This window comes from Carlito syrichta, unplaced genomic scaffold, assembly GCF_000164805.1.
Source record: "Carlito syrichta isolate Samal-C Ts95f unplaced genomic scaffold, Tarsius_syrichta-2.0.1 Scaffold316192, whole genome shotgun sequence".
NCBI classification, from domain to species: Eukaryota; Metazoa; Chordata; class Mammalia; order Primates; family Tarsiidae; genus Carlito; species Carlito syrichta.
The window spans coordinates 1,538-9,268 of NW_007260288.1; positions in this window are offsets into that span (position 1 = coordinate 1,538).

Consider the following 7,731-nt stretch of genomic DNA (forward strand, 5'->3'; position numbering starts at 1 on the left):
TGGCAGGTTTTATAGAAATTTAAAGTGACCTGTTGGTTACCTATTGGTCAGCAGGTGAGGCATTTTTGGGATTGGCGGGGGCTTTTGCGGGCGTGGGAATGGTGGGCTTTGTTGTGGAAGATGAACCCGGAAAGCCTTGTCCGAGCCTCCATGTTAGTTTGTCTGGGCGCTCTCTTAGGTGAGAGCACCATTTTAGGTGGGGGCCACGCCTAGGCTTAGCCTTTGGAGGGGGCGGGTTCCTCGTGGCTGGCTGGGTCCTTTCAACCTTCCTTTATTTAAATGAACAAGGTGTTTTAACTTAATGTAGCTTTCAGGGGGGAAAAAAGCAAGCATAGATATAGACATACACAATTATTTTCAAAAAATTATTTTCCTACCATCTAAATTAATGTTTTAGATCAAAGGCTTTATGATTTTAAAGAAAATTACAACCACATTTTCAGCTATTCTATTTTCAGATCAGTAATTAAAATACCTGCCCATAGCTGGGCGTGGTGGTGCATACCTGTAGTTCCTGCTACTTGGAAGGCTGAGGCGGAAGAATTGCCTGAACCCAGCAGGTTGAGGCTGTGGTGGCCATGAGCATGCCACTGCACTCGAGCTTGGCCTATAGAGTGAGACTCCAACTCAAAAAAAAAAAAAAATGCCTGCCCAAATTTTCTCTTTACCACTGTAACTCTATGATTAATAAAGTCCATAATAATGTAGTACACGTAATAATTATTTTCATAAGACATGAAAAATAACTAACTAGTAATGGACACTTAACACATTCAAGATTAATTTCTTTCCTCTTATCCTTAGGAGCAGAAAGGACAAAAGGTGACCATATTCATTAAGATCAGTATAAAACAATTTTATTTTAGAGTATGCTAAAAACAATCAGAATGTCTTTCTTCAGTTAACAAACATGTGATCATTAAAATGTTTTTAATGTCAAAGAAATACCCTTTTCACTGAAAATTATACCATTGTCAATATCAGTTTATTTTATAGAATGGAATAATTTAGGAAAACCAGAGTTTACTAATAAAATCTAAATTTCATATGTTAAATAATTATGATCCTAAAGTATTCTGTATGTGACTTTTACAGATTAAAAAAAGTTAATTGGCAATGGTTTCTGCCTCTAACCAATATAGAGTAACAGAGATTGAATGTACCCTCCCACTTGAAACAACTAGAATACTAGAAAAAGCATATGGGAAAAAACCCAGTTTTCATAACATTGGACATAAAGGAAAAAATAGTGAATCCTGAGATTTACGGGGGAAAAAATGAGGTAAGCCTGTTATTTTCCCAGTTTACTGCCTTGAGAGCCTCTAGGCCATACTTCTGAGAGGGGGACTCAGACAGCCAGAAGGACGTTTTGAATCAAGTAGACGTAGACCAGAGCACTACAGTTTGCAATGTAGAGTACTGGAGAGTAGAAAGATCCACAGAGAGAGAGAGCGCGACCTCTGGAGATCTGCAGTGGTTCTCTTTCAAATACTCAAGAGTACTGATCAGCAGATACACATCAGGAAACTATCCTAGGCTAGGGAAAGACCTACCTGAAAGGATTAGAGGGAACAGTACATGACACTCATACCAAGCAGAGTGCTTATTCCCACAAGCCAGAAAGGAACACTTCATAATTCACAGAGCATTGGCTAGAGTACTCAGAAAGGTCACACTTCAGTAATTTGAATAAACTAGTCCTAGATCAAACATTGCTCTGGTTCTGCCTAACAAATGCTCAAAGTAAGACCCAAAAGAATAAAACAAATTCTAAATCACTTAAATGAGTATCAGAACAAAATGTTAAAATAGTTATAGAAACACAAAAATTTCTATCTAATCAGAAATTACCAGGCATACAAGGAAGCAGAAAAGTATGATCCATAGTGAGGAGAAATGTTATTAATTGAAGCCAATCCAGAACTGACACAGATGTTAGAATTAGCAAACAAAGACATTTTAAAAGGCACTATAACTGTCCGTGTGTTCAAAAACCTAAAGGAATAATTTAGCATGTTAAATAAAGATATTTATTTTAAAAGACCCAAATTAAATTTATAGACATGAAACTATAATTTCTGAGATGAAAAAGTACACTGCATGGGAACAATGGCAAATTAATCATTGCAGAAGAAAAGAGTGGTCAATTTGAGAAAGAGCAATAAAAACTATCCAAAATGAAACATACAATGAGAAAAAAATTTACAACACGAACAGAACATCGGTGAGCTATGAGACAACTTCAAAAGGCCTAATTACATATTATTAAAGGCATAGAGAGAAGATATAGAGGTGGGGAAATAAAATACATTTTTTAAAAATTGGCTGAAGATTTTCCAAATTTGATAATAACTATAAATGAACAGATTCAAGAACTTCAGTGAACCCCAAACACAAAAACAAGAGGAAAATAACACCAAGGCAGGTCAGATTGCTCAAAAAAGAAAATCTTAGAAACATCCAGAGGGGGTGGAAAAGGCACACTATGTACAGAAAAACAAAGAAAAGGATGACAGTATATTTCTCATCAGAAAGAAAGCAAACAAAAAGGTGGTAGATACTATGCTGAGCAGTTGAGTTCAAAACAAAAAAGAAAAGACAATAAAGCAACATCTTGAAGTGGAACATGAAGAACTGGAAGCAAAAAACTGTTAACCCAAAATTTTATAACCAGCAAAAATATCTGTGAAAATACAGGCAAAACATATCTTTTCAGAATTACAAAGGGTTGAAACAATTTATTACCAAGAGTCACGACAAAAAAAAAGTTAAAGGAAGTCTTTTTTTTTTTTTTTGAGTTGGGGTCTCACTCAGTCACCCAGACTGGAGTGCAGTGGCTGCTCCCGGAGTTGGAGTCTCACTCAGTCACCCAGACTGGAGTGCAGTGGCTGCTCCTGGCCACCACAGCCTTGCCTGCTAGGCTCTGGCGATCCTTCTGCCTCAGCCTTCCGAGTAGCCGGAATTACAGGCATGTGCTACCATGCCCGGCTGATTTTTTGATTTATTGTAGAGATGAGGTATCGTTGCCCAGGTGGGTCTCGAACCCGCGGGCTCAGGCAATCCACTCACCTCAGCCTCCAAAGGTGCGGGATTACAGGCTGAGCCACCGAGCCCGGCAAGAAAGTCTTTCAGACAAAAAGAATACAACACCAGATGGAAATCTAAATTTACACAAAGAAATAAAGAGCACAGAAATAGTAACTATAAGGGCAAATAACTAAGACATTGTTTAAATCTCGTAAAGCGATAATTAACTGTTTAAACAAAAATAATATGAGTGTCTTATGCAATTTATAACATACGTATAAGTAACATGCATGGTCATAGAAGCATAAAGTCTGGGAGGGGAGAAATAGAGTATAGTATTGTAGGCTTATATGCTATACAAGAAGTAGTATAAAATTAGACTAAATTAAAAATGCTAATTCAGATTTCTGGGTCTATTATAACATGACCACAAATTTGGTGTCTTAAAAAAACAGAAATGTATTCTTTCATAGTTATGGAGGTCAGAAGTCTGAAAATAGTCTCCCTGGGCCAAATCAAGGTATTGGCAGGCTATGCTTTCTCTGGAGGCTTCAGAGGAAAACTATTCCTTGTCTCTTCTGGCTTCCAGTGACTGCTGGCATTCCTTGCCTTGTGACTACATCATTTGAATATTTGAAGCCACCATTTTCAAACTTTTCCACATCACCTTTTTCTCTCTCTCCTCTCTTAGAAGTAAACATTAGGGCCCACTAAGATCCAGGATACATTTTTATCCAAGATCCTTAATCACATCTGCAAAAATATTTTTTCCAAATAAAGTAACATTTACAGATTCCAGAGATTAAGACTATATATCTTTAGGGGCCGTTTTTTAGTCTATTACAAATGTATAGTATAAACCCTAAAGCAACCATTAAAATAAAAAAGTCAACAAAGTAAAGAATATAGAAGTCATTAAAAATGTAATTAACCCAAAGAAATACAAAGAAGAGAGGAAAGGTAATAAAAAAGAAATATAATAAAAAGGAAACAAATAAAAGAGAAAAGATTTAAACATAACCCTAAACATATCAAATAACACATTAAGTATAAATTATCTAGATACCTAAATTAAAAGGCACAACTTGTTAAAAACAGTAACACCAAACTCTATGTTATCTACAAGAAAGGCAGTTAAGCTATAAAGAACAAATGACTAGGTGCAGTGGCTCATGCCTATAATCCCAGGTGAGAGGACTACCTGATCTCATGAGTTCGAGATCAGCCTGGGCAACTTGGTGAGACCTCAGCTCTATAATAAATCAAAAAATTAGCTTGGTGTGGTGATATGTGCCTGGAGTTCCAGCTACTTGGAAAGCTGAGGTGGAAGGATTGCCTGAACCCAGCAGGTCAAGGCTGCAGTGGCTGTGAGCATGTCACTGTACTCAGCCTGGGCAACAGAGTGAGACTCCAACTCAAAAATAAATAAATAAATAAAAGAACAAACAGGTCAAAAACAAAAGTATGGTAAAAGATATGCTATATCAACATTAATCAAAACAAAGTAGAATAGGTATAATTAATATGACACAAAGGAGAGCTTAGAGCAAAAAATATAAATATAATATAAATATAAATAGCAAAAAATATAAATAGCTTCCTTTATCATTATGTAATAATGAAGATTATTACATAAGGAATAAGGAAGATTATTACATAATGATAAAGGAAGCTATTTATAAAGAGGATATACCATTCTAAACATTTCTGCAGCTAATAGCAGAATTTCAAAATACATTAAGCAAAACCAGAAAAGAACTGAAAGGAGAAATAGATAAATCCACAATTGTAATGAGAAATAGCAATATTCTGCTGAAGTAATTGACAGAAAAAAATATAGAAAATTAATGATCCTCTTTTTGCCACGTTAGAACCTTGCAGAGTCCTGCTGGGAATAGGACTTATAAAAGGCAAATATGTCTAGAAGACTGTGGTCCAAGATCATTTTTGCTGGCTATAGGCAGGGTCTCTGGAACCTAAGGGAACATGCAGTTCTTCTTAAATGGAAGGTGTTTTTGCCTAAAATGAAACTAAATTCTATTTGGGAAAGATATATGTTTATGTATATGAATCAAAGAACAACAGTGACTCCTGGCAGCAAATCAAACAAAACCAGAGTAATCTGGAGAAAGGTAACTCAGGCCCATGGAAACAGTGACATCGTTCATACAAAATTCCAAAGCAACCTTCTTGCTACGACCATGTGATGCTGTACCCCTCAAGGATTTAACTAATGAAAAGCATTTATACAGAAGCAGTTTTGTGCTTTTGTAAAAATAAGAGGAAATCAATGAGGATATAAATTAAAACAACACTATGAACCACTTAGACCCATTGTAGTATGAGAATATGCACATCCCATGAATAGTAGAAGGTGCACATTTTCAAGAGCATATGGCATATTCACCAATTAAGACAGAACATATTCAGGAGAGACATCAGCAAAATGGCAGAATAGGATTTCTCCAGCTTCACTTCACCTCACAAAAAACCAACTAGCCAATTACCCATAGACAAGAATGCTATCCTGAATATCCCAGAACTCAGGGATGAGGTCCAACTGCCCCTATGGAGTAAAGAACTGAGGAAAACCATGATCAAATGGTAAGAGGAATGGTTTTCTGATCACACCACAATTTTGCCAAGCTGGCACAGTGCCACAACAGATAATTCTCCTGGGTGCACAGTTTCTATAGTGAGAAAAACGAATTGGAGGTGGACATTCATTCCCTATCATTCTGGGACCCTTCACAGGAGGCTCACTCTTGTCTCGTCCCATGGAGCACTGAAGTTAAGGCAGAACTTCATCTCCTTGGGTCAGTTAGAAACAAAGACTGAGGTTGGGGCGCACAGTGACCATCACAAAGATTGGTGGTTGCTCTGCATTGAGGCCAACAGAGGCGTCACACCAGGAAAATTAGCCAAAAGTACTATGTTGCAGGAAACACAATCCGCAGGTCTTCCAGGTTTAAATTCTTAGCCAACTCGCTCACACGCTCAGGTGTTCTCATCAGTTCCTCCCAAGACCTCATTTTTTAAAAAGTGAAGGGGCTACACAGACTTGACCCAGAAAGACAAGCAGCTGCTCTACTCAGCCAAAAAGTCCACCAACAACCCTGCATAGGCAGGGAGACTTCCACACCCATGAATTACAGAGAAACAAAAAGGGTAAACAGGCTTGATCAAGGAGGGCATCAGATTCACTCAGCCAAAAAGCATGCCAGGCGACCTCGGTCAGGTAAAGGGAGTAGACAGACTTCACCTGGGAAATTAAGCAGTGACTCCACTCAGCCAACAAGCCCTCTTAATGACTCCACCCAAGCAAGGGAGACTCCCATCTTTGTGGATTTCAGAGAAGTGAAAGAGTTACACAGGCTTGACCAAGAAAGTCAAGCAGTGGTTGTTCCACTCAGTCAAAAATCCCACCTACAACTCTCCCAAGCAGGGAAACTCCAATCTTTATGAGTTTCTATCCTCAATAATGCATTTTTAAGGATCATAACCTCTGGTCCCTCCTGTCTAGAGTAGTGATTTTACCTACCCTCAAAGCTCAGTCTGTAGCCTTACCCCACTGAAGATTCCAAATAGTGGGCTTGCCTTGCCAGGAAATACATATTGCGGCCAGACTGACCAGAAGCCATAGAAGTAGCCAGCCAGAAGCTCTGCCTGACAGAAAAGCCCAGCCAGAGTTTCATGAGTATCAGAACCAAACCAGCAACCCCACTCAACATCAGAGTAAATGTAGTGACCCAGCCAACAAGAGAACTCAGCACACACTGAGCCTGCCCAAGGTTGACCCTTCCAGAATTACAGACTAGACTAAATAGTGAAGATCTATCTCTGCCAAAGAACACCTGTAAAGGCCAGAAGAGGTCTGTCTCCTCAAATGCATAGATAACAACATAAAGATACAAGGATTATGAACAATCAGGGAACCATGACATCTCTAAAAGAAACTAATGAAGTTTCAATAACAATCCCCCAATAAAAGAAGATATATAAAATTACTCACAAGATTTCAGATTTATACTCATAAAGAATTTCTGTACACTATAAAAACATATAGATAAAAATGTTAATACAATTTGGAAAAAATACACTCCCCAAAAGTAAAAAGCTTGAAAAAGAAACAATAAAAAGGAACCAGACAGAAATCCTAAAGATGAAGAACAGAATGACTGAAATGAAAAATTAAATAAGAAGCTTCCATAGCTAACTCAATCAAGTAGAAGAAAAAAAATCAGTTAGCTGGAAGACAAAACATCAGAAATTTATTTAGTCCAGGGGTCCCCAACCCCTGGGCCATAGACTAGTACCAGTCCTGTAAAAAACCAGGCTGCACAGCAGGAGGTGAGTGGTGGGCAAGCAAGTAAAGCTTCATCTGTATTTACAGCCGCTCCCCAATACTCACATTACCACTTGAGCTCTGCCTTTCGTCAGATCAGCAGAGGCATTCGATTCTTATAGAAGCACAAACCCTATTGCAAACTATACATGTGAGGGATCTAGGTTCCATGTGCTCCTTATGAGAATCTAATGCCTGGTGATCTGAGGAGGAGCTGAAGCAGTGATGCTAGTGCTGGGGAGCAGCTGCAAGTAAAGATTAACATTAATAGTGAGGTTCAACCGGGCTCGGTGGCTCAGCCTGTAATCCCGCGCCTTTGGGAGGCTGAGGTGAGTGGATTGCCTGAGCCCGCGGGTTCG